We start from the raw sequence: 27,512 nt of genomic DNA, 5'->3' as shown, positions 1-27,512 counted from the left end.
ATTCTTCGAGGTAAGCCTAAAACTCATAAAAATTGTTTTCACAACAGTAATCATTTCAAATCATTTTCAACTGTTTCTCATAAACAGTAAATCATTTTCAGTGGGCCTCTAATAGAGTGTAAGTCCCAAACACCTTCTCTTCTTAGCTTGTTTTCAAAACTGTATTTTCAAAATCTTCTTTCTGTTTTCAAAACATTCTTCTGGTATTTGAAGGGCATTATTCCCGGTGAAACTCTTCAGATACCTTTGTGACCTTTGTCCATCTTCACTTCTTCTGTTTTCAAAAAAACCATTAACTGTTTATCCTATATATTCAACTGTTATCCATCAATTACTGTTGAGGCTCTGTACATACTTCTTCAATGGCCTCCACTCCATCCAGGTTAGGCTTTACAAGCTTTCAATTTACAGTCTTTATTTAAATTACTGTCAAATATAAACTGTACATATATTTGTTTAGAACTACGTTTGAGTATAAACCTTAGGACAGTTAAACTATATATATATTATAGGAATATGGCCTAGGATTGAGAATGTCTTCCCGGTGAAGGCTCTTTCCTAATTAGAGATCTGTAGTTCAAACCCCCAAGATGAATTATTCCTGGTGAAACATCTTGGTAAAAACCTTAGAATCCAAATAATAGGACACATCCACCCAAAGAGGAATTATTCCCGGTGAAACCTCTTACCCATTTGCTTAGAGCCAAAATAAGTTCAAAACTACATAGCTTTCTCTTGTGCTATAACAAGGACCCTCGATTAGCCTCCTCTTGGGCTTTGTACAAGGACCCACAGGCTTCTTAAAAGCATTTCCAGCTTCCTATTGAGCTTGTATACAAGGACCCATCAGGTTTCTTATAAACATAGGAACGGGTCTTTAGTCACCTTTTAGCCTACCCTGGTGAGTTTCTTCCAATTTAAACCAGACTTTAAACAAGCTAAGTTTGTCTCAATTTTGCATTGAGTACACCTTTTGGAATGAGAGACATGGACAGTCTCTGTCACCCTTATCTTCATCAATCTTCCTTAGCAGAGTCTAGGATCCATGTTTGATCATCCTCAGCATGTGTCAGCCTTCATCTTGGGCTTTAAACAAGAAGTCTCCATTAGATAATCTTTCTGCCATTCATTTCAATAAAATCCCTGGAAAGGGTTAGCTTCCACACATTCTTTCATTTTCAATATAAACCCCTGGAAAGGGTTAGCCTCCAAAGTCAATTTAAAATCAATCCATCATTTCAATAAAATCCCTGGAAAGGGTTAGCTTCAACACATTCTTTCATTTTCAATATAAACCCCTGGAAAGGGTTAGCCTCCAAAGTCAATTATTAAATGTCAAAAAATAAAGATTCATTTCTCTTAGGAGATAATTTCCCCAAAAGAGTCAAAACCCCTGGAAAGGGTCAGCCTCCAAAAAACATGATAAAAGTCAGTCTTTTAATAGACAAATTCACCAGCTGAGTCAAAAATCCCTGGAAAGGGTTAGCTTCCAAAGAAAAACAGTCTTTTTAATCTCCAGTAGAGTTAAAACCAACAAAAACAGTTAGCCTCAACCTTGGGCTTCATACAAGGCACCAAACAATAAAACTCCCCTGTCAAGAGTCAGCCTCAACCTTGGGCATTGTACAAGGCAGATAATAGAGTCTCCCCAGTGAGTTCTTCATCATTCAGTAGCCACAACCTTGGGCTTTGTACAAGGCAGATAAACCATACTTTCATGTGTCAAAGATTCCTAACACTTAGGATCTTTCCCCATATAGTCATCCATACTCAATTCATTTATTTAAGAGTCCGCCACAACCTTGGGCTTTGTACAAGGCACACAAAATAGAGTCATTCATTTAATTATCCTCAACAGTCAGCCACAACCTTGGGCTTTGTACAAGGCACATAAATAGAGTCTCCCTCAGTAGAGTCAGCCTCAATTCTGGGCTTTGTACAGAACACCAAATAAAATCTATCAAATAAACACTCTCCAAATAGAGTCAGCCTCAATTCTGGGCTTTGTACAGAACACTAAAATACCCTGTAATTAATCCTCAATGGAGTCATCTCCCAGAGTCAATAATGTTAATTAATCAATCAAAAAGCCTCAAGCTTGGGCCTCATACAAGCCAGCTAAATTCAAATCTTTTATACAGTAAATAGACATAGCTTATCTCTATAGAGAGATATTTTTACTACTCTACCACATTCAAACAAACAAACATTTCAATTTCAATTTCAATCAAAGTCTCCCATTTAGGACTCTGAAAGACATGCTCTGGCACATTCCCAGACTTGTACACTTTCCCTAATTTGGACGAGCATCTTTCTTTCATTTAAGAGGCATCTGACTGGCATACTTGCACACACACAAGTAAGGTCCCCCTCTTGAATGAAATGAATTCAGTTATTCTGTCACTCTTTAAATGTTTGTGGTAGAATAGTACAAATACCTCTCTGTAGAGATGATTTCATGTCTCTTTACTGTAAACAGAGATTTAATTCCAAGCTTCAACCTTGAGCTTCAAGCAAGGCACCAAAAAACAATTAATTTCCCTAGTTAGTTCCCCGAACTACATTAAGCTCTGACTTCCACTAGGGATATGTAGGCATGAGGTTCACAAGGAATCTCAGCGAGCTAATAAAATACCAAAAATAGTCAGTCAGTCAGTCTGTCTGTCTGTCTCTTCAAATCAAATCAATTCCTTCTCCTAACACAAAGGAGAAACTTTCCCAATCATTAGCAACAAACACAATCACAAATGACACAGAGAAGGTTCCTGTAGAGTACTACAGATATGTAGGGTGTTTAAACACTTCCCTATGTATAACCGACCTCCCGGACTCCAGAATTTCTAGTCTAGGTGAAATCCCCACACTTAGCAAACTCCTAGGGTTTAGTTGAGATCTTTTTTTCCCTTTCCTACTCGTAGGACAAATAAGAAAGTTCGTGTGATATCGTAGGAAGAACTGAAATAAAATTCATCCCACCACGGGCGCATTCTCCTTCCAAATTTCGCGTGAAGGGTTTAGCGTGCCGTCCTCCCAAGTGAAACGGGGAGGTAAAAGAAAACGACACCACAGAAAAATGGCGACTCTGCTGGGGATATAAGTGTTCAAAACCTTGGTTTTTCATCCAAACCAATGGTTGACCTGTTGCTGGTCCAGCCCCAATGAGGAATTAGGGATGCCAAATTCCCCCTCAAACAAGAGAGGTCCTGCCTAACCTCTGTGTCATATCATGTGTTTGTTGCATATATATTTGTTTATTTTGTTTATTCTGTATCGGGAAAGGGCTTGATTCCCCCTTGTGGTGAGAAATCCTATACCCGGATTTGAGTGCAACATAAGATAGGATGGAGGATGTCTTCCCGGTGAAGGCCCTCTAATCTTGGTTTCCAAGTCTACTCTTGGGATTTGCCTGGCTGGTTGTGATTAACTGCGCCACTGCATTCCGAGACTGATTTGTACCAGGAGGACCTAGAAACACATTAACCCCACTTAAAGCCTTTTTTTTAGGACGTAGAGCGGTGATTACGGAAGTAATTGTCACGCAGATACTACACTCAGAGAAAACTCTCTTATAGATACCAATCAACGTATCTTTAAGGTTGAGCAAAAACTCTGAGACCCCTAGAACCCGTTCTACAGGTACAAAAATCCTTAACCTTAGTTTACCATTGGGGCGGGGATTGCGTTTTGACTTCATGACCACTATACCCTTCAACGCCATGTTTGTTTAAAACTCTTGTGTGTGCATTCATGCATTCATGCATCATTCATTAATAAACAACTAAAAACAAAAAGAGTCTTTTTCGAGTCGTTTTTCAAGGAAACTAAATAACGAACGTTTTGAACTTCAGAGAAAGAGAGAAACGGAGAAAGGACTTAAGGATCTATATTATGGATTACGGAAGAAAGAGAGCTAGGAAATACACCTTCAAGATTCCCCAGGTCGAGGAACTGGGAAAGCTCGGAAAACTGGTGGTCAACCCCCAGGCTTTCAAGGAGAAGTATGGAAAACTTCTGCCTTTGCTCAATACCAACATGGTGGATGGGATCCTTCCCACCTTGGTACAGTTTTACGATCCAACGTATCACTGCTTCACCTTTCCAGATTATCAGCTCATGCCTACGTTAGAGGAGTACTCTCGTCTGATTGAAATACCCGTGTACGCGCAAGATCCGTACTCCGGTTTGGAAAAGAATCCTGACGACATTATCATTGCTGCAACTACTCCTTTGAACGTAGTCGACATCAGAACTCATATGGTGAGTAGAGGAGGAATTCAAGGATTGCCCTCCAAATTCCTGTTTGATCAAGCTCGGTACTTCGTCAGCATCCAAGATATGAGCGCTTTTGAGGAAGTCTTGGCTTTGCTTATCTACGGATTGTTTTTGTTCCCTAACATTAACGATTTCGTCGACATCAACGCAATTAAGATCTTCTTAATTGGAAATCCAGTTCCAACCTTGCTTGCGGATGCTTATCACTCTGTGCATTCAAGAAACCTGCAGCGAGGAGGATTAATCACATGCTGCGTACCGTTGTTATACGAATGGTTCGTTTCACACCTGCCAAAGTCTAGCACTTTCTGGAACATGAGGGATGGCCTTTACTGGTCACAGAAAATCATGTCTCTCACTCATACGGACATTGAGTGGTGTAGTCCTGACAACGACGAAACCAAGATCATCTTCAGTTGCGGAAGTTTTCCCAACATACCCCTTATTGGAACTAAGGGAGGAATCAGTTACAATCCAGCTTTAGCCCGTCGTCAATACGGCTATCCCATGAAAAATATTCCAAGTAACATCCAATTGGAGGGTCTGTTCTTCAAGAACATCGACGATCATGGCAACATGCTGAAGAAGGAAATTGTCCAAGCCTGGCGTCTTGTTCACAGCAAAGGGAGAAGATTGTTAGGAAAACATCTTTGCATCTCCCTGGATCCTTACCTTCAATGGGTACGCGTCAGAGCATTCAAGCTCAGGATGCCATATCAACATCAAGAACCTATTCCCCTAAGGGAACCAATTTACCTTTTCTCCACCGATGTTGAAAAACTGCAAGCGGCATTAAACAAGGTATGCCAAGAAAGGAATGCTTGGAGGAACAAGTATCGAATTGTCAACACGGAAAATGTTGAGATTCAAAACATCCTAAGAAGGAAGGATGAGTTACTTGAAGTACTCGATCGACAAGTGACACAAACGTCACTTTCTCATCATATCCCTCCTGCTTCCTGGATCATCGATCAGCTCACGTCAGAGAACGCTCAGCTCAAGAAACAGAAGAAGATGTTAGAACGTGAAGTCGGCTCTTCATCAAAGTTTTAGAGTCCTTTCTCTCAGTTTCTCTGTATTTCCATTTTCAAAGTGTGTAAAAACGGCGTTTTCGCTTAATTAATAAAAGTTTGATGTTTCATAACGTAATTATGGTGTTTCCTTGAAAAATAATAACTTAATTGCATATCATACATCGCTTTAGTCGTACGCACTGACACGAGAATTGTCGCGGATCTAATAGTCACTTTCCTTTCTCCAGAAAGAGAGGAGGAGAAGGAGGTGAACCAAGACTTTCAAGCTGTCTCATCCATACAACACTCGTTCAAGTCGCAAGAAAAGAATGGAAGACTTTGAGCAAGAGAATGAAGAACTCAGAGAAGAGATTAATACTCTCAAAGGTACTGTTGAAAGACTCAATAGTATGGTAGAAGCCCTGGTAGTTGCGCAGAATCGACCAACGCCAGAAGAACCACAAAGGACTGTGGTTTCCGAGATTGTTTCTACTCCTATTCCTCAGTATACCATGCCGCCTGATCGACCTTGGGGCATGCCGTATAACTTTACTCCAGAAGGGTACATACCTCCAGCTTCTGAAGCTCCAAAAGTCACCATGGATATGCGTCCACCGGAGGGTTACAAACCTCTGGAAATTGAAGTTCCAAGAGCAACGGCAATGGGTTTCGCACAACAGAATGCTGAGATACCGAGATCTGCTGTCATGGCTTCTCCACAGCCCATTATGCATACTTTTCCCCCGCAGGGCGGACAAGTATATCATCACGCTCCAAGTGAGGATGCTGGCGTGTATGAAAGATTGGACGAGTTCCAAGAACAGTTTCTGCAAATGCAGAAGGAACTCAAGACTCTCCGAGGACAAGATCTATTTGGAAAGAATGCTGCAGACCTCTGTCTGGTTCCAAATGTTAAGATTCCTCACAAATTCAAAGTACCAGAATTCGAGAAGTATAAAGGGAATTCATGCCCACAAAGTCATCTTGTGATGTACGCTCGAAGAATGTCAACTCAGACTGATAATCAACAATTGCTCATTCATTATTTTCAAGACAGCCTGACTGGTGCTGCACTCAAATGGTACATGAACTTGGACAGTTCAGAGATTCGTACTTTTCGAGACCTCGGAGAGGCCTTCGTCAAACAGTATAAGTACAATCTGGATATGGCTCCCGACAGAGATCAACTCCGGGCCATGACTCAAAAGGATAGAGAAAGCTTCAAGGAATACGCTCAGAGATGGCGTGAAGTTGCTGCTCAAATTTGTCCACCACTTGAAGAGAAAGAAATGACAAAAATCTATCTCAAAACTTTGAGTCCATTTTACTACGGACGAATGGTTGCAAGTGCACCAAGTGACTTTACCGAGATGGTAAACATGGGTGTGCGTTTAGAAGAAGCAGTTCGAGAAGGACGCTTGAACAAAGAACCAGAATCTTCTGTTGGTCCAAGGAAGTATGGAAGTTCTTTCCAGAAGAAAAAGGATCAAGATGTCAGCAATGTCTTGCACAAAATCAAGAAGAAATTCCAACCTCAAGTTGCAACAATAACTCCGGTTGTTAACTCAGCGCCAGCTTATCAACCTCAGGTCTCGCAACAACAAATTCAACAAAGGTCGCAGCAACCTCAGCAGCAGGTTCGACCTCCAAATTACAACAATCGGGCTCCAAGGTATCCTGCCTTTGACCCCGTACCAATGCCGTATGCAGAATTGTTTCCAACATTACTGGCAAAAGGACTCATTCAGACAAGGAGTCCTCCAAATCCTACAAACAGTTCCTCACCATGGTATAAGGCTGACCAATCTTGTCCCTATCATCAGGGGGCACCAGGTCACAATATTGAGAACTGTTTCTCTTTCAAGATTGACGTCCAACGATTAGTGAAGAGCGGAATGCTATCCTTCAAAGATACTAATCCAAACGTCCAAGCAAATCCTTTGCCGCAGCATAAAGAAGCTTCAGTAAATCTGATAGACCAACACCCCAATGTCATTCAAATCTACGACATTCGTCAGATAGGGGAAAATCTTGTCAAGATGCACGCTAAACAAGCTGGGTACGGTCATGTACCACCTCACAACTACTTCACATGTGAAATTTGTCCAAAGAATAATCAAGGATGTGCCGTAGTTCAAGCTGCATTACAAGAACAAATGGACTTAGGATGGATTCAACATATCCGAGTCAGAACTGAACATGACATCAACATGGTTCAAGGATGTCCAGGAGAATACAAAATCTACAAAGTTGAAGACCTTGAAGGATCGGTAGTCAGGTTCCACAAAACTTTAAATGGACTTGCCTACTTTGGAACAGATTTCCACGCTTACAGTAGATGCGAAATCTGTCGAAGAAATTCACGAGGATGTTTGCGTGTTCGCAACGACATTCAAAAGCTGATGGATGACAATACCATTACTGTTCTTGCCAACAGAGAAGATGATGAAGTCTTTACCGTATCTCCTCAAATTAATCAAGATGAACCTATGCAAGTTAAGTATGATAGCAGGAAGACAGCAGTTGCACCACTAGTCATCTACTTACCAGGTCCTGTACCGTATGAGTCCAGCAAGGCTATACCATACAAGTACAACGCTACATTCATTGAAAATGGTAAGGAAATACCATTACCGTCTGTTGTCAACATTGCTGATGTTAGTCGAGTCACCAGAAGTGGACGAGTCTTCAACAGAACAACAGAAAATGTGGAGAAACCTTCGGAGGAAGTACCACATAGGCAAGACAATCATCCGACCAATGCTGTTCAAGCGAAAGAAAATGATGAGATCTTGAAGTTAATCCAGAGGAGTGAATACAACATTGTAGATCAATTACTACATACTCCGTCTAGGATTTCTGTTCTTTCCCTGCTATTGAGTTCTGAAGCTCATAGGGAAGCTCTACAGAAAGTTTTGGAACAAGCTTTCGTAGAACCAAGTGTTACTATAAGCCAATTCAACAACATCATTGCCAACATCTCCGCCGGAACTAACCTAAGTTTCTGTGACGAAGATCTTCCTGAAGAAGGAGTGGACCACAATCTTCCACTTCACATCTCAGTTGGCTGCATGGGTGATACACTCACAGGAGTCCTAATAGACAATGGATCCTCTCTCAACGTCATGCCTAAATCAACATTATCAAGATTATCTTTCGAAGATTACCCTCTAAGAAAAAGTCATGTCATCGTCAAAGCATTTGATGGATCAAGAAAGTCAGTTTTCGGAGAAGTAGATCTTCCCATAACTATTGGACCTCAGACGTTCAAAATCACTTTCCAAGTTATGGATATTCCAGCACAATACAGTTGTTTGCTAGGTCGCCCATGGATTCATGAGGCTGGGGCAATTACTTCAACACTTCATCAGAAACTGAAGTTCATAAGAAATGACAAATTGGTAACCGTATGTGGAGAACGAGCTCTGATCGTCAGCAACCTGTCATCATTCTCCGACATAGAACCAAAAGAAGTTGTTGGAACTAAATTCCAAGCACTTTCCTTAGACAAAGGAAAGGAGAAAGCAGCGTCTATCTCTTCATACAAAGATGCAATCCAAGTTGTAAAGGATGGCACTACCAGTGGTTGGGGGCACATTAATATTCCTACCAACAACAAGAACAGAACAGGAATTGGATTCTTTCCAACATCATCAAAAGCTATTCCAGGGATTGAGGTAGTTCTCCCTATTCAAGAAACTTTCTGCAGTGGAGGTTTTCTTCAACCTGTTCAACAAACAGTCAATACCATCGGTACGGAAAACACCGATGAAGAGGAATGGTTATCCTATCTTAACAAAGCAGGATACATCTCCCTACCAGAGTCTGAACCACCTTGCTGTTATCCGACTAAAGGATCTGAAAGTAAGACTCAACCAAGCAGTGATGAAGTTACTAACAGCTTCACCACCAGAAGTCATGGTTCATCAGAAGAAGTTCCTCCTATCCCCGAAGAGACTTGGGATACATTAGGAGAACCAAGCGGAAAATTCGACTACATGGTGAAATACTCCGCTCCTGAAAGTTCAAGAATCTCTCTTGAAGATATTGTTCCAACTGGATGGAACATTGATTATGAGTACCTCTCTCAGCCAAAAGAGATGTATAACCCTTGCTATTCATCATCATCTACTGGTGAAATCATCATTGAGGATTATATCCCCAAGTCACCTTCCGAGGCTACGGATCTAGAGTTCACATATCTAGTCAATGCCATCTTGGGAGAAGAGCAAGACCAAAATACAGAAGAGGACGATCTCGAAAGTGTCTCCGACAACGAGTCTCTCCATTCAGAAGATTGGAAGTTTCCTCAAAAGAAAAACCGACATACTCCACTTGGAAATGGGTATGCTCACACCGCTCAGTCTGCTGAAGTAGAAGAAGATCGTCTGAGTGTTGCAAAGACAGTGGTTGGTAAATCAAGACCTACCACAGGCCAGCTTAAGCCTAAGGTTCCAGATTACTTAGTGCACAATGGGGTTCGCCACTACTGGACAGCTGTTGAAGTTTCAACTGTTGTTCGCACTCCTAAGTAGGAACTTTCACCGTTATTTTGTCCTCTCACCATAGCCCAGGGTGAAGAGATGTTTCATAGGGCTTTGCATTTTACTATTTCTTAGGAAAATGTCCCTCTTTGCTTCGCCCAAAGCAATAGAGTTTTGTTTTATAGGGTCTTTGTTTCAAGAAATGACTGTCCATAAATAAAAATGTCATTCTGTTCCTTCGTTTAGTTTTCCCTTTTCTTTTTTTTCGGAAATTGGTAATCCTAAAAAACACCCTTAAAAAACATCAAATATTCCATTAACTGCATACACCGAGTCTTCCCTCGTTGTCTAAATAAAACTTATCACACATATGCAGATTAATCATAAAATACCCCGTTGAAACGTGCGACCGTATGACTTCTCCAAGCTTTGAGTTTCCTGTATTCGAGGCAGAGGAAGAAGAAGACGAAGAAATATCAAAGGAAATTTCACGGCTACTTCAACAAAAGGAAGAGGCCATTCAGCCATACAATGAGCCTCTAGAGATCATTAACCTTGGTTCCGATGGAAACAAAAAAGAGGTTAAGATTGGAGCTTCACTCAGTTCAGAGATCAGAGAGAGTTTGATACAGCTACTCAAAGAATTCTCAGATGTCTTCGCTTGGTCTTATCAAGATATGCCAGGGTTGGATACCAGTATAGTGGAGCATCACTTGCCATTAAAAGCAGAATGCCCTCCGGTCAAGCAAAAATTGAGAAGAACTCATCCGGAGATGGCCATGAAAATCAAAGAGGAAGTTCAAAAGCAGATCAACGCAGGTTTCCTCGTCACTTCAGAATACCCTCAGTGGTTAGCTAACATTGTTCCCGTTCCTAAGAAAGACGGAAAAGTCCGCATGTGCGTCGACTACGGAGATTTGAACAAAGCTAGCCCTAAGGATGATTTTCCTTTACCACATATTGATATGTTGGTAGACAGTACAGCAAAATCCAAAGTTTTCTCATTCATGGACGGATTTTCAGGATACAACCAAATCAAAATGGCACCTGAAGACATGGAAAAAACAGCTTTCATCACCCCCTGGGGCACGTTCTGCTACCGTGTTATGCCTTTTGGACTAAAGAACGCAGGGGCAACTTATCAAAGGGCCGTGACTACGCTTTTCCACGACATGATGCATAAGGAAGTGGAAGTCTATGTGGACGACATGATTGCCAAATCAGAAAATGAAGAAGATCACATACATAATCTGACAAAGTTATTTCAACGCTTACGGAAGTTTCAACTTCACCTAAATAAACAAAAGAACAGCTCGCTAAGTTGAAAACTCGCAAAGAGCGGCTTAGGCAAAAAAGAGCGTCTCGATGGATCGAAAACCCGAAAGGGCGATTCAGGCAAAAGTTAGAGACATAAAAAAATAAATAATCAATCCCGGTAAACTTAAAACCCGAAAGGGGTAGTTTACGCAAAAGTTAGGGATATATGGCAGGTAACTGTGTTCAGGACAAACTTGATCATTCAAAATCCATAGCGGAGTGTTCATCAGCAGTAGGTCATCTTCTACGAAGCACGAATACAGCGCAACTCGGAGTGGAAGGGAGAGATAACGGTCGTCACGTTTCATCGTAGCCCTTTTCCCGAAAATTACCAATTTCCAACTTTGTAAATACTCCATGGAATCAAGCATTTGGCTGATTACCATTCCATATATAATAACTTGAGCCTTGTGCTTTTCCTTTGCAATCTAGTCTTATTCAGTTTCTTGGAATGCATTTTAAGTTTAAACAGTCAATTTCTTGAAACAAATGTTTTCATAAAATAAAAATGAATTTACTTGCAAAAATAAAGGTGAAATTTCTTTCTAAGGATTACAAACAATAGGAAGAATGCAAACAGTTGCTCCGAGAACGGTTGAGACTCCGGGAACCAATATTTCCCCATGAGGTCGCTTTGCGAACATCTCCCGATGACGGATCTTTACTTCAATTCATATTACTTACTTCGGACAGCGGACAACTGATAGCCAGATATTCCAAACAGAGTTCGAACTACAAGAAGAGGACATCTTCTGATCAACAAGAATCCAAGTCGTATCACAGGATTTTACATCCGCGACAATTCTATTCACATTCACTTTACATTTTATCATTGTCATAATATTCATGCATACATTACATCATAATTGCATAGCCGAATCAGGCTATGATCCTGTGAATGCCTAAGTCATTAAGGCATGAACTCAAGTTTCCCCTGCAAGTCAGAGAGAAACTTTTTCCTTCGAAACAACAGTTCATACACGAGGATCTCACCAAGCAAGTCAACAGATGGTAGTCTCCCTCAAAGAGATAGTTTGTTCACTTTTGGAATTCCTCAGCCGAGAATCTCCTGCAGAGCGACATTCAACAGTCTTCTTCAAATAAGATAGTCTGCTTCACATCTTGGAATTCCCTACAGGTTTGGTATTCCCCCAGCAAGGTCAAGAGGTGCCACTTCTTGTCAAAGAAAAATTCAGAATCTCCCAGCGGATCGACAAATGATTCCCCAGCGGAGTCAGTAAATGGTAGTCTTCATCCAGGAAGATAGTTCACGATCCCCAGCGGAGTCAGTGAATGATAGTCTTCGTCCAGAAGATAGTTCAGATTCCCCAACAAAGTCAGCAAATGGCAGTCTCTTTCAGCAGAAGACAGTTTGCTCACTTTCTATCACAACAGAGCCAGCAAATGGCAGTCTCTTTCAGCAGAAGACAGTTTGCTCACTTTCTATCATAACAAATTCAGCAAATGGCAGTCTCTTTCAGCAGAAGACAGTTTGCTCACTTTCTATCATAACAAATTCAGCAAATGGCAGTCTCTTTCAGCAGAAGACAGTTTGCTCACTTTCTTTCATGACAGGGCCGACAAATGGCAGTCTCTCCCAGTAGAAGACAGTTTGCTCCCCTAGCAATTGGCAAATGGCAGTCTTTTCCCAAGAAAAGACAGTTTGTCTGTTAAATACTCAAGAGATCGACAAATGGCAGTTTCTTCGAACAGTTTGTCTGTTTCTGGGATGTTTAACTCCCCACAGAGTCGATGAATGGCCGTTTTCCTCTTAGGAAAACAGTTCGTTGATTCCCCAGGCATCAGTCGACGAATGGCAGTTTTCACCCCGAAAACAGTTCGTCCGCCTTCAAACAAAGTCATTAGCCCCTCAAAAGATCATGAGGCCATATGACATTCTTTCAAAGACGTCAAGTCAAAAGGGAAGATGGTGAAGTTTCTTTATTACCATCAAATGGTATCTCATCTCCAAGTGCTGATGAGAAGTTTGATGAGGAAACAAACCTTTGAAGTTTCTTTACAACCGTCAAATGGCATCTTACCTCCAAGCGCTGGTAAGAAGTTTGACGAGGAAACAAACCTTTGAAGTTTCTTTATAGCCGTCAAATGGCATCTTACCTCCAAGCGCTGGTAAGAAGTTTGACGAGGAAACAAACCTTTGAAGTTTCTTTACAGCCGTCAAATGGCATCTTACCTCCAAGCGCTGGTAAGAAGTTTGACGAGGAAACAAACCTTTGAAGTTTCTCTACAGCCGTCAAATGGCATCTTACCTCCAAGCGCTGGTAAGAAGTTTGATGAGGAAACAGACCTTTGGAGATTTTCTCTTTATCTGAGATATTGTCCAAACACAACTAAGACCAGTTTCGAGAATTGGACATCCGGAACGAGAGGAGGTTGTTTACCTTTTTCTAAGTATCAACACTTAGTTAAAGAAGATGGATTGCGCATCCTACATTGCCATCCATTCACCAGAATCCACATCAAGTATTTCTGCAGGAGTTTGTCTCCTCATCCCCCGCCAAGTGCGACAACGGGATCAAATCATGCAAAGATTTTATCATCTCAGGAGCGCCCAAAATTCGGGCATTCTTTGATATTTAAGTCTCTTTTACGCAGGAGAGATCGAGATCTCAATCTCTCTCCCTCCAGATAAAAGAAACTCAAATAGGGGCATCTGTCATACCCTAATTTTTGACCCCCCTGAGATGTCACGTCCTAGGCGTCAAATTCAAAAATGTTTCTTGATCGGTTTGGAAGCCGTGATCAAGATTTCATTCGTTCACTCATTCATTGCAAAATAATTTCATGTCCATGGAGGTTTTTCAAATAAAGTGCGCCATTTCCAATTTATGGATTCAAGAGGATCGTTTGGAATTTATTTCGTGACTTTTGGCCTATGGATTCATCATAATGGAGAAAATTCGTTCATATGGATTATTTGAAAGTTGGTACAAGTTCAAGATCATTCATGGGAATTTCATCACATTTTGCAAGAAAAATATCTTTTTAGCACATTTGTTGAAAAGATTATTTCAAGTGATTATTCAAGATCATTTATTCAAGGCCATCGAATGTTGGATTCGAATTCAAAACATCTTTCAAGTTCATGATACAAGAATATATTTCAAGATTAAAAGCTTCATGATACTTGAAGGATTTCCCGTCATTTTCTACATCAAAGGGAATTGGATTTCTGAATTCAAAAAAATCATTCAAGAATGTTCAAACATCATGTTTGAATAACAATTTCATTCAAAGAATTTTAAAGGAAATTCAAACATTACAAGTGAAGTTCTTTTACATGAACCAAATTCTAAATTCCAAATGAATTACAAAGTGGACTATATTCAAAATTCAAGATACAACATTCAAAGTCCCATTTATTTCCAAGAATACAAGTTCATACAAATTCTATTGGAATTACAAGAACAAATGAAAAAAATAAAGTTTCAAGACTTTCTTGAATTCATTCTTGAAATCTTCAAGTATCCATTCTTGATGTCCAAGTCTCCTTCTTCATGTTTTCTACAAAAGTCCTCATGTGACATGGAAAAAAAAAAGAAACATAAAAGGGGTGAAATTAGCAAAAATTCAAATGTCAAAAAGTCAAAGAAAGTCAAAGAAAGTCAAAGAATTCAAAAAGTCAAAAAGTCAAAGAAAGTCAAAGAAAGATATCTTATGTCATAACTACTACACATTGAAGTTACTAACTTTATGACATAAGAGAAAGCACATGTCGTAGAACTTGCAAGAAGTTATAAAAGAATCTTTCCATCCCATGTGCATATTTCCATGTGCACAATTTGTGATACTTGGCCACCAAGAAAATTCAACAACTAAGAAAGCTTGGTAATGATTAGCCTAAAGGGAATATTCCTTTCTTGCCATGATCACAAACTTGGCTACAAAGTTACATAATACCTAACATATCCTAATTTTTGCCTATAAATATAAGGGCTCTCCATAGTATTTGTTACACCAAAGCAACTTAAATTCTTGCTTTCTCTCTTCTCTCTATTGCTCATATATTGTTCAATAGACCTCTTGGCAAGAAGAAATTCTCAAGCCAAGAGATTCTCTATTGGAGGTGAGCATTCTAGTTACAAAGTAAGGAAGAAGGAAAAGGTAGTTCTTCATACCTTTCTTGAAGATCTTCATCTTCAAGCTTCCAACAACTTGAAGTTCATCTTCAAGTCTCCCACAATCCAAAGAGGTGTTATGGCATCACCTTCATCAAAAGCCTACATCAAGAAGCAAAATTGTTAGAAGAATTGTTAGTGAAAATTCAAAATTGTTACAATTAACAATTCTGAAATTGTTAGTAACCAAGTTACCATTCAAGGTTGTTAACAACTAGCAGCAAGCAGAGGGTTCAAAAATTCTGCAACAACTGTTGCAATAACAACATCGCCGAAGGTCATTGATCACCTGCGTTCAAAACATTGATGTTGTAAGCGGTGGTTCAGCAGCAAACAACAATTTGCAAACGGTTCAGAATCGCGGCCATAGCAAGAACAATTCAAAATTCAGAAGCAACATCAATCAATTCAAAGCAATAACAACAATATATTCAGCAAGTTCAAAGCGCGGCAAGTACATCCAGCTTGATATAGAGTTTATGTCAGAAGCAGAAGGATTAAAGACTCACCTCAACAATAAACCGGCGAAAGCCTCCTCGCCGCAGGTAATTCGATTTCACCCTCATATCCCTGTTAATTTGCTGCTGTGAACACATAAGTTTTATTATCCAAACATTATGAGATTAGAATTTTAAAACATGAATCGGAAGAGAAAAAGTACCGAGTGAGAGGAGTTGTTCTCGTTCACCGATTGAGTTGCTGTTGTGTTTGTTCCGAGAAAAAGAAACCGAGAGAGCAAGAGATAACAAGTGAGAACAAGCCGAGAGCAGAAGAACACGAGAGAGAGCATCACGAATTTGAGAAAAAAAGCTTCGCCGTTGATGTTGCCGTTCCGAGCGGAGGAGAGAAGCTAAGAGAGAGATTCACATTGTTGTTCTTTTCTTCTTGCTACCAGAAGCGTTAAAACAAAAAAATGGAAGAAAGAGGCGTGGCCTCTTTGTGTTTTAGGGTTTTTTACTAACCCATTCCTTGTGTTACCAGAGTTGGGCGGATCCGGGTCATTCTGACCCGACTCGGTCCGGCCCAACCTTTCTTTTTATTTTTTATGCAGCTTTCAGCAATTGGGCCATGCACCCTCCATCCGAGTTTCACACTCCCTCAAGCCCAATTGTTAAGTTTTTAACTAATTTTCTTTTAGTTTTCTTTTGAAAATAGACTTAATATTTTAATTAAATATAGGATATAGTTTAATTTTTCTAATCCTTATTGAAAACACACAAATATTTTAGATGCATATTTGATTTTATGTTTTTCTAATTATTTTATTTTCTCATGAAAAATCACAAAAAATATCTCTTCTTAGATTAATTTCTTTTGAACTTGATATTTTTTATATTATTGTTGTATAATTAATCATTTAAAATTTTATTTGATTACTGTTGTACATTACTGGAATTTTCTCACTTTATCCAAGACTTAGAGATTATTTCTCCGTTGTCTTATGGGTTTGTCTGTTTTGTTTGGTCTTCCATTTGCTGTAGAAGTCCATAAACAATTGTTGGAAAATCATTGAATGCTGTAAGCCGTGAGCTTATCCGATGTTTCTTTTCTGCTGGTGAGAATGCTTAACATCTATTGAGATTCTAATTTATTCCAAGCATATCACTTGAGGATCAAGGTAATACCTCAAACTCAAAAATCCAATTTCTCATTCTTCGAGGTAAGCCTAAAACTCATAAAAATTGTTTTCACAACAGTAATCATTTCAAATCATTTTCAACTGTTTCTCATAAACAGTAAATCATTTTCAGTGGGCCTCTAATAGAGTGTAAGTCCCAAACACCTTCTCTTCTTAGCTTGTTTTCAAAACTGTATTTTCAAAATCTTCTTTCTGTTTTCAAAACATTCTTCTGGTATTTGAAGGGCATTATTCCCGGTGAAACTCTTCAGATACCTATGTGACCTTTGTCCATCTTCACTTCTTCTGTTTTCAAAAAACCATTAACTGTTTATCCTATATATTCAACTGTTATCCATCAATTACTGTTGAGGCTCTGTACATACTTCTTCAATGGCCTCCACTCCATCCAGGTTAGGCTTTACAAGCTTTCAATTTACAGTCTTTATTTAAATTACTGTCAAATATAAACTGTACATATATTTGTTTAGAACTACGTTTGAGTATAAACCTTAGGACAGTTAAACTATATATATATTATAGGAATATGGCCTAGGATTGAGAATGTCTTCCCGGTGAAGGCTCTTTCCTAATTAGAGATCTGTAGTTCAAACCCCCAAGATGAATTATTCCCGGTGAAACATCTTGGTAAAAACCTTAGAATCCAAATAATAGGACACATCCACCCAAAGAGGAATTATTCCCGGTGAAACCTCTTACCCATTTGCTTAGAGCCAAAATAAGTTCAAAACTACATAGCTTTCTCTTGTGCTATAACAAGGACCCTCGATTAGCCTCCTCTTGGGCTTTGTACAAGGACCCACAGGCTTCTTAAAGCATTTCCAGCTTCCTCTTGAGCTTGTATACAAGGACCCATCAGGTTTCTTATAAACATAGGAACAGGTCTTTAGTCACCTTTTAGCCTACCCTGGTGAGTTTCTTCCAATTTAAACCAGACTTTAAACAAGCTAAGTTTGTCTCAATTTTGCATTGAGTACACCTTTTGGAATGAGAGACATGGACAGTCTCTGTCACCCTTATCTTCATCAATCTTCCTTAGCAGAGTCTAGGATCCATGTTTGATCATCCTCAGCATGTGTCAGCCTTCATCTTGGGCTTTAAACAAGAAGTCTCCATTAGATAATCTTTCTGCCATTCATTTCAATAAAATCCCTGGAAAGGGTTAGCTTCCACACATTCTTTCATTTTCAATATAAACCCCTGGAAAGGGTTAGCCTCCAAAGTCAATTTAAAATCAATCCATCATTTCAATAAAATCCCTGGAAAGGGTTAGCTTCCACACATTCTTTCATTTTCAATATAAACCCCTGGAAAGGGTTAGCCTCCAAAGTCAATTATTAAATGTCAAAAAATAAAGATTCATTTCTCTTAGGAGATAATTTCCCCAAAAGAGTCAAAACCCCTGGAAAGGGTCAGCCTCCAAAAAACATGATAAAAGTCAGTCTTTTAATAGACAAATTCACCAGCTGAGTCAAAAATCCCTGGAAAGGGTTAGCTTCCAAAGAAAAACAGTCTTTTTAATCTCCAGTAGAGTTAAAACCAACAAAAACAGTTAGCCTCAACCTTGGGCTTCATACAAGGCACCAAACAATAAAACTCCCCTGTCAAGAGTCAGCCTCAACCTTGGGCATTGTACAAGGCAGATAATAGAGTCTCCCCAGTGAGTTCTTCATCATTCAGTAGCCACAACCTTGGGCTTTGTACAAGGCAGATAAACCATACTTTCATGTGTCAAAGATTCCCAGCGGATCGACAAATGATTCCCCAGCGGAGTCAGTAAATGGTAGTCTTCATCCAGGAAGATAGTTCACGATCCCCAGCGGAGTCAGTGAATGATAGTCTTCGTCCAGAAGATAGTTCAGATTCCCCAACAAAGTCAGCAAATGGCAGTCTCTTTCAGCAGAAGACAGTTTGCTCACTTTCTATCACAACAGAGCCAGCAAATGGCAGTCTCTTTCAGCAGAAGACAGTTTGCTCACTTTCTATCATAACAAATTCAGCAAATGGCAGTCTCTTTCAGCAGAAGACAGTTTGCTCACTTTCTATCATAACAAATTCAGCAAATGGCAGTCTCTTTCAGCAGAAGACAGTTTGCTCACTTTCTTTCATGACAGGGCCGACAAATGGCAGTCTCTCCCAGTAGAAGACAGTTTGCTCCCCTAGCAATTGGCAAATGGCAGTCTTTTCCCAAGAAAAGACAGTTTGTCTGTTAAATACTCAAGAGATCGACAAATGGCAGTTTCTTCGAACAGTTTGTCTGTTTCTGGGATGTTTAACTCCCCACAGAGTCGATGAATGGCCGTTTTCCTCTTAGGAAAACAGTTTGTTGATTCCCCAGGCATCAGTCGACGAATGGCAGTTTTCACCCCGAAAACAGTTCGTCCGCCTTCAAACAAAGTCATTAGCCCCTCAAAAGATCATGAGGCCATATGACATTCTTTCAAAGACGTCAAGTCAAAAGGGAAGATGGTGAAGTTTCTTTATTACCATCAAATGGTATCTCATCTCCAAGTGCTGATGAGAAGTTTGATGAGGAAACAAACCTTTGAAGTTTCTTTACAGCCGTCAAATGGCATCTTACCTCCAAGCGCTGGTAAGAAGTTTGACGAGGAAACCAACCTTTGAAGTTTCTTTACAGCCGTCAAATGGCATCTTACCTCCAAGCGCTGGTAAGAAGTTTGACGAGGAAACAAACCTTTGAAGTTTCTTTACAGCCGTCAAATGGCATCTTACCTCCAAGCGCTGGTAAGAAGTTTGACGAGGAAACAAACCTTTGAAGTTTCTCTACAGCCGTCAAATGGCATCTTACCTCCAAGCGCTGGTAAGAAGTTTGATGAGGAAACAGACCTTTGGAGATTTTCTCTTTATCTGAGATATTGTCCAAACACAACTAAGACCAGTTTCGAGAATTGGACATCCGGAACGAGAGGAGGTTGTTTACCTTTTTCTAAGTATCAACACTTAGTTAAAGAAGATGGATTGCGCATCCTACATTGCCATCCATTCACCAGAATCCACATCAAGTATTTCTGCAGGAGTTTGTCTCCTCATCCCCCGCCAAGTGCGACAACGGGATCAAATCATGCAAAGATTTTATCATCTCAGGAGCGCCCAAAATTCGGGCATTCTTTGATATTTAAGTCTCTTTTACGCAGGAGAGATCGAGATCTCAATCTCTCTCCCTCCAGATAAAAGAAACTCAAATAGGGGCATCTGTCATACCCTAATTTTTGACCCCCCTGAGATGTCACGTCCTAGGCGTCAAATTCAAAAATGTTTCTTGATCGGTTTGGAAGCCGTGATCAAGATTTCATTCGTTCACTCATTCTTTGCAAAATAATGTCATGTCCATGGAGGTTTTTCAAATAAAGTGCGCCATTTCCAATTTATGGATTCAAGAGGATCGTTTGGAATTTATTTCGTGACTTTTGGCCTATGGATTCATCATAATGGAGAAAATTCGTTCATATGGATTATTTGAAAGTTGGTACAAGTTCAAGATCATTCATGGGAATTTCATCACATTTTGCAAGAAAAATATCTTTTTAGCACATTTGTTGAAAAGATTATTTCAAGTGATTATTCAAGATCATTTATTCAAGGCCATCGAATGTTGGATTCGAATTCAAAACATCTTTCAAGTTCATGATACAAGAATATATTTCAAGATTAAAAGCTTCATGATACTTGAAGGATTTCCCGTCATTTTCTACATCAAAGGGAATTGGATTTCTGAATTCAAAAAAATCATTCAAGAATGTTCAAACATCATGTTTGAATAACAATTTCATTCAAAGAATTTTAAAGGAAATTCAAACATTACAAGTGAAGTTCTTTTACATGAACCAAATTCTAAATTCCAAATGAATTACAAAGTGGACTATATTCAAAATTCAAGATACAACATTCAAAGTCCCATTTATTTCCAAGAATACAAGTTCATACAAATTCTATTGGAATTACAAGAACAAATGAAAAAAATAAAGTTTCAAGACTTTCTTGAATTCATTCTTGAAATCTTCAAGTATCCATTCTTGATGTCCAAGTCTCCTTCTTCATGTTTTCTACAAAAGTCCTCATGTGACATGGAAAAAAAAAAGAAACATAAAAGGGGTGAAATTAGCAAAAATTCAAATGTCAAAAAGTCAAAGAAAGTCAAAGAAAGTCAAAGAATTCAAAAAGTCAAAAAGTCAAAGAAAGTCAAAGAAAGATATCTTATGTCATAACTACTACACATTGAAGTTACTAACTTTATGACATAAGAGAAAGCACATGTCGTAGAACTTGCAAGAAGTTATAAAAGAATCTTTCCATCCCATGTGCATATTTCCATGTGCACAATTTGTGATACTTGGCCACCAAGAAAATTCAACAACTAAGAAAGCTTGGTAATGATTAGCCTAAAGGGAATATTCCTTTCTTGCCATGATCACAAACTTGGCTACAAAGTTACATAATACCTAACATATCCTAATTTTTGCCTATAAATATAAGGGCTCTCCATAGTATTTGTTACACCAAAGCAACTTAAATTCTTGCTTTCTCTCTTCTCTCTATTGCTTATATATTGTTCAATAGACCTCTTGGCAAGAAGAAATTCTCAAGCCAAGAGATTCTCTATTGGAGGTGAGCATTCTAGTTACAAAGTAAGGAAGAAGGAAAAGGTAGTTCTTCATACCTTTCTTGAAGATCTTCATCTTCAAGCTTCCAACAACTTGAAGTTCATCTTCAAGTCTCCCACAATCCAAAGAGGTGTTATGGCATCACCTTCATCAAAAGCCTACATCAAGAAGCAAAATTGTTAGAAGAATTGTTAGTGAAAATTCAAAATTGTTACAATTAACAATTCTGAAATTGTTAGTAACCAAGTTACCATTCAAGGTTGTTAACAACTAGCAGCAAGCAGAGGGTTCAAAAATTCTGCAACAACTGTTGCAATAACAACATCGCCGAAGGTCATTGATCACCTGCGTTCAAAACATTGATGTTGTAAGCGGTGGTTCAGCAGCAAACAACAATTTGCAAACGGTTCAGAATCGCGGCCATAGCAAGAACAATTCAAAATTCAGATGCAACATCAATCAATTCAAAGCAATAACAACAATATATTCAGCAAGTTCAAAGCGCGGCAAGTACATCCAGCTTGATATAGAGTTTATGTCAGAAGCAGAAGGATTAAAGACTCACCTCAACAATAAACCGGCGAAAGCCTCCTCGCCGCAGGTAATTCGATTTCACCCTCATATCCCTGTTAATTTGCTGCTGTGAACACATAAGTTTTATTATCCAAACATTATGAGATTAGAATTTTAAAACATGAATCGGAAGAGAAAAAGTACCGAGTGAGAGGAGTTGTTCTCGTTCACCGATTGAGTTGCTGTTGTGTTTGTTCCGAGAAAAAGAAACCGAGAGAGCAAGAGATAACAAGTGAGAACAAGCCGAGAGCAGAAGAACACGAGAGAGAGCATCACGAATTTGAGAAAAAAAGCTTCGCCGTTGATGTTGCCGTTCCGAGCGGAGGAGAGAAGCTAAGAGAGAGATTCACGTTGTTGTTCTTTTCTTCTTGCTACCAGAAGCGTTAAAACAAAAAAATGGAAGAAAGAGGCGTGGCCTCTTTGTGTTTTAGGGTTTTTTACTAACCCATTCCTTGTGTTACCAGAGTTGGGCGGATCCGGGTCATTCTGACCCGACTCGGTCCGGCCCAACCTTTCTTTTTATTTTTTATGCAGCTTTCAGCAATTGGGCCATGCACCCTCCATCCGAGTTTCACACTCCCTCAAGCCCAATTGTTAAGTTTTTAACTAATTTTCTTTTAGTTTTCTTTTGAAAATAGACTTAATATTTTAATTAAATATAGGATATAGTTTAATTTTTCTAATCCTTATTGAAAACACACAAATATTTTAGATGCATATTTGATTTTATGTTTTTCTAATTATTTTATTTCCTCATGAAAAATCACAAAAAATATCTCTTCTTAGATTAATTTCTTTTGAACTTGATATTTTTTATATTATTGTTGTATAATTAATCATTTAAAATTTTATTTGATTACTGTTGTACATTACTGGAATTTTCTCACTTTATCCAAGACTTAGAGATTATTTCTCCGTTGTCTTATGGGTTTGTCTGTTTTGTTTGGTCTTCCATTTGCTGTAGAAGTCCATAAACAATTGTTGGAAAATCATTGAATGCTGTAAGCCGTGAGCTTATCCGATGTTTCTTTTCTGCTGGTGAGAATGCTTAACATCTGTTGAGATTCTAATTTATTCCAAGCATATCACTTGAGGATCAAGGTAATACCTCAAACTCAAAAATCCAATTTCTCATTCTTCGAGGTAAGCCTAAAACTCATAAAAATTGTTTTCACAACAGTAATCATTTCAAATCATTTTCAACTGTTTCTCATAAACAGTAAATCATTTTCAGTGGGCCTCTAATAGAGTGTAAGTCCCAAACACCTTCTCTTCTTAGCTTGTTTTCAAAACTGTATTTTCAAAATCTTCTTTCTGTTTTCAAAACATTCTTCTGGTATTTGAAGGGCATTATTCCCGGTGAAACTCTTCAGATACCTATGTGACCTTTGTCCATCTTCACTTCTTCTGTTTTCAAAAAACCATTAACTGTTTATCCTATATATTCAACTGTTATCCATCAATTACTGTTGAGGCTATGTACATACTTCTTCAATGGCCTCCACTCCATCCAGGTTAGGCTTTACAAGCTTTCAATTTACAGTCTTTATTTAAATTACTGTCAAATATAAACTGTACATATATTTGTTTAGAACTACGTTTGAGTATAAACCTTAGGACAGTTAAACTATATATATTATAGGAATATGGCCTAGGATTGAGAATGTCTTCCCGGTGAAGGCTCTTTCCTAATTAGAGATCTGTAGTTCAAACCCCCAAGATGAATTATTCCCGGTGAAACATCTTGGTAAAAACCTTAGAATCCAAATAATAGGACACATCCACCCAAAGAGGAATTATTCCCGGTGAAACCTCTTACCCATTTGCTTAGAGCCAAAATAAGTTCAAAACTACATAGCTTTCTCTTGTGCTATAACAAGGACCCTCGATTAGCCTCCTCTTGGGCTTTGTACAAGGACCCACAGGCTTCTTAAAAGCATTTCCAGCTTCCTCTTGAGCTTGTATACAAGGACCCATCAGGTTTCTTATAAACATAGGAACAGGTCTTTAGTCACCTTTTAGCCTACCCTGGTGAGTTTCTTCCAATTTAAACCAGACTTTAAACAAGCTAAGTTTGTCTCAATTTTGCATTGAGTACACCTTTTGGAATGAGAGACATGGACAGTCTCTGTCACCCTTATCTTCATCAATCTTCCTTAGCAGAGTCTAGGATCCATGTTTGATCATCCTCAGCATGTGTCAGCCTTCATCTTGGGCTTTAAACAAGAAGTCTCCATTAGATAATCTTTCTGCCATTCATTTCAATAAAATCCCTGGAAAGGGTTAGCTTCCACACATTCTTTCATTTTCAATATAAACCCCTGGAAAGGGATAGCCTCCAAAGTCAATTTAAAATCAATCCATCATTTCAATAAAATCCCTGGAAAGGGTTAGCTTCCACACATTCTTTCATTTTCAATATAAACCCCTGGAAAGGGTTAGCCTCCAAAGTCAATTATTAAATGTCAAAAAATAATAATTCATTTCTCTTAGGAGATAATTTCCCCAAAAGAGTCAAAACCCCTGGAAAGGGTCAGCCTCCAAAAAACATGATAAAAGTCAGTCTTTTAATAGACAAATTCACCAGCTGAGTAAAAAATCCCTGGAAAGGGTTAGCTTCCAAAGAAAAACAGTCTTTTTAATCTCCAGTAGAGCTAAAACCAACAAAAACAGTTAGCCTCAACCTTGGGCTTCATACAAGGCACCAAACAATAAAACTCCCCTGTCAAGAGTCAGCCTCAACCTTGGGCATTGTACAAGGCAGATAATAGAGTCTCCCCAGTGAGTTCTTCATCATTCAGTAGCCACAACCTTGGGCTTTGTACAAGGCAGATAAACCATACTTTCATGTGTCAAAGATTCCTAACACTTAGGATCTTTCCCCATATAGTCATCCATACTCAATTCATTTATTTAAGAGTCCGCCACAACCTTGGGCTTTGTACAAGGCACACAAAATAGAGTCATTCATTTAATTATCCTCAACAGTCAGCCACAACCTTGGGCTTTGTACAAGGCACATAAATAGAGTCTCCCTCAGTAGAGTCAGCCTCAATTCTGGGCTTTGTACAGAACACCAAATAAAATCTATCAAATAAACACTCTCCAAATAGAGTCAGCCTCAATTCTGGGCTTTGTACAGAACACTAAAATACCCTGTAATTAATCCTCAATGGAGTCATCTCCCAGAGTCAATAATGTTAATTAATCAATCAAAAAGCCTCAAGCTTGGGCCTCATACAAGCCAGCTAAATTCAAATCTTTTATACAGTAAATAGACATAGCTTATCTCTATAGAGAGATATTTTTACTACTCTACCACATTCAAACAAACAAACATTTCAATTTCAATTTCAATCAAAGTCTCCCATTTAGGACTCTGAAAGACATGCTCTGGCACATTCCCAGACTTGTACACTTTCCCTAATTTGGACGAGCATCTTTCTTTCATTTAAGAGGCATCTGACTGGCATACTTGCACACACACAAGTAAGGTCCCCCTCTTGAATGAAATGAATTCAGTTATTCTGTCACTTTTAAATGTTTGTGGTAGAATAGTACAAATACCTCTCTGTAGAGATGATTTCATGTCTCTTTACTGTAAACAGAGATTTAATTCCAAGCTTCAACCTTGAGCTTCAAGCAAGGCACCAAAAAACAATTAATTTCCCTAGTTAGTTCCCCGAACTACATTAAGCTCTGACTTCCACTAGGGATATGTAGGCATGAGGTTCACAAGGAATCTCAGCGAGCTAATAAAATACCAAAAATAGTCAGTCAGTCAGTCTGTCTGTCTCTTCAAATCAAATCAATTCCTTCTCCTAGCACAAAGGAGAAACTTTCCCAATCATTAGCAACAAACACAATCACAAATGACACAGAGAAGGTTCCTGTAGAGTACTACAGATATATAGGGTGTTTAAACACTTCCCTATGTATAACCGACCTCCCGGACTCCAGAATTTCTAGTCTAGGTGAAATCCCCACACTTAGCAAACTCCTAGGGTTTAGTTGAGATCTTTTTTTCCCTTTCCTACTCGTAGGACAAATAAGAAAGTTCGTGTGATATCGTAGGAAGAACTGAAATAAAATTCATCCCACCACGGGCGCATTCTCCTTCCAAATTTCGCGTGAAGGGTTTAGCGTGCCGTCCTCCCAAGTGAAACGGGGAGGTAAAAGAAAACGACACCACACCTTTTTCTAAGTGTCAACACTTAGTTAAAGAAGATGGATTGCGCATCCTACACTGCCATCCATTCTCCAGAATCCACATCAAGTATTTCTGCAGGAGTTTGTCTCCTCATCCCCCGCCAAGTGCGACAATGGGATCAAATCATGCAAAGATTTTATCATCTCAGGAGCGCCCAAAATTCGGGCATTCTTTGATATTTAAGTCTCTTTTATGCAGGAGAGATCGAGATCTCAATCTCTCTCCCTCCAGATAAAAGAAACTTAAATAGGGGCATCTGTCATACCCTAATTTTTTACCCCCCTGAGATGACATATCTTCAGGATTTTCATCAAGTCAAAGTAAGTACCCAGGGCAGTCTGGCATTCAATCAAGGGTGTTCAAAGACAAGAAAACTCAGGCAAAGGATCAATCAATAGAGGGATTAGTCTCTAATACAATCATAAGACTCAAAAGCTTCATTATTTCACCTATGATTGATTAGACACCCAGTCATCTAAGTACAGAATTACTCAGATCAACAGACTAGGGTTTGGAGCCTATCAAGGACTAAAATCAGGGATCACCTTTGGGAAACCCTAAAAAGCCCCAGGGGATCATTCAAAGACATCAATCATCTTCAAATAACTCATATGACAAGATCCACTGGACATTACACCTCAGTTCAGAGTCTACAGTCATCATTGTCCTCTGGTCGACAATTAGGGTTTTTGACCTAATTCACCAAGATAGTTGACTTTTAATCAGGGCATGGATCCAAAACTCAAGACATGATTCAAGAGTCTCTACTACCTCAATATAATCCATTTACATCATTCATTTGAGGAGAAGATCTTGATTCTACACAAAAGTCCAAAATCTCACCTTACTAGGAAAAAGTCAACTGCATGGGATCACCATTGACTTTTGAGATTTTTGGTCAAACCATGACTTTTAAGGATCAATATCATCAATATATGGATAATGAAGTCATTTGACCAAAGAAATTCAAAGAAATTCATCAAGGAGCAAAAAGTCGGGAATTAGGGTTTTTTAAGGCATGGTGAGAACTCAAAATTTCACCTACACAACTCAAAAAACTTCCAACATGAAAGTTGTAGATCTTGCAAAATAAAACAACATCTTACAAAGGAACTTTTTTCAAAAGATCAATCATTTAAGAGTTTTGGAAATTTTGGAGTTTTAGGTCATAAACACTTAGAAAATTTTCTAAGTGTTTTAACCTAGTTTTCTTCCAACTTTGGCCTCATTTTTCACAAATTTG

General features: G+C 38.9%; 2 long non-coding RNA genes across 6 annotated transcripts; both read right to left on the bottom strand.

Annotated features, from left to right (window-relative positions):
• Positions 1-14,446: 14,446 nt before the first annotated feature.
• On the bottom strand, positions 14,447-16,093 carry LOC131616932 (uncharacterized). Of its 3 annotated transcripts, XR_009288338.1 has the most exons (5): positions 15,887-16,093; positions 15,735-15,806; positions 15,421-15,514; positions 15,226-15,327; positions 14,447-14,611 (listed from the first exon to the last, which is right to left on the bottom strand). It is a non-coding gene; the product is annotated as an uncharacterized LOC131616932 (long non-coding RNA). The 3 variants fall into 3 exon arrangements; XR_009288337.1 differs by having other exon boundaries at positions 14,447-15,327; positions 15,735-15,809; XR_009288336.1 differs by having other exon boundaries at positions 14,447-15,327.
• Positions 16,094-20,763: 4,670 nt separating this feature from the next.
• LOC131616931 (uncharacterized) lies at positions 20,764-22,450 on the bottom strand. Of its 3 annotated transcripts, XR_009288335.1 has the most exons (5): positions 22,204-22,450; positions 22,052-22,123; positions 21,738-21,831; positions 21,543-21,644; positions 20,764-20,928 (listed from the first exon to the last, which is right to left on the bottom strand). It is a non-coding gene; the product is annotated as an uncharacterized LOC131616931 (long non-coding RNA). The 3 variants fall into 3 exon arrangements; XR_009288334.1 differs by having other exon boundaries at positions 20,764-21,644; positions 22,052-22,126; XR_009288333.1 differs by having other exon boundaries at positions 20,764-21,644.
• Positions 22,451-27,512: the final 5,062 nt, after the last annotated feature.

This window comes from Vicia villosa, linkage group LG7 (genome assembly GCF_029867415.1).
Source record: "Vicia villosa cultivar HV-30 ecotype Madison, WI linkage group LG7, Vvil1.0, whole genome shotgun sequence".
In the NCBI taxonomy this organism is placed as follows: domain Eukaryota; kingdom Viridiplantae; phylum Streptophyta; class Magnoliopsida; order Fabales; family Fabaceae; genus Vicia; species Vicia villosa.
Note: the sequence above shows the minus strand (reverse complement) of the source record. Positions and strands in the feature narration are given on the sequence as shown.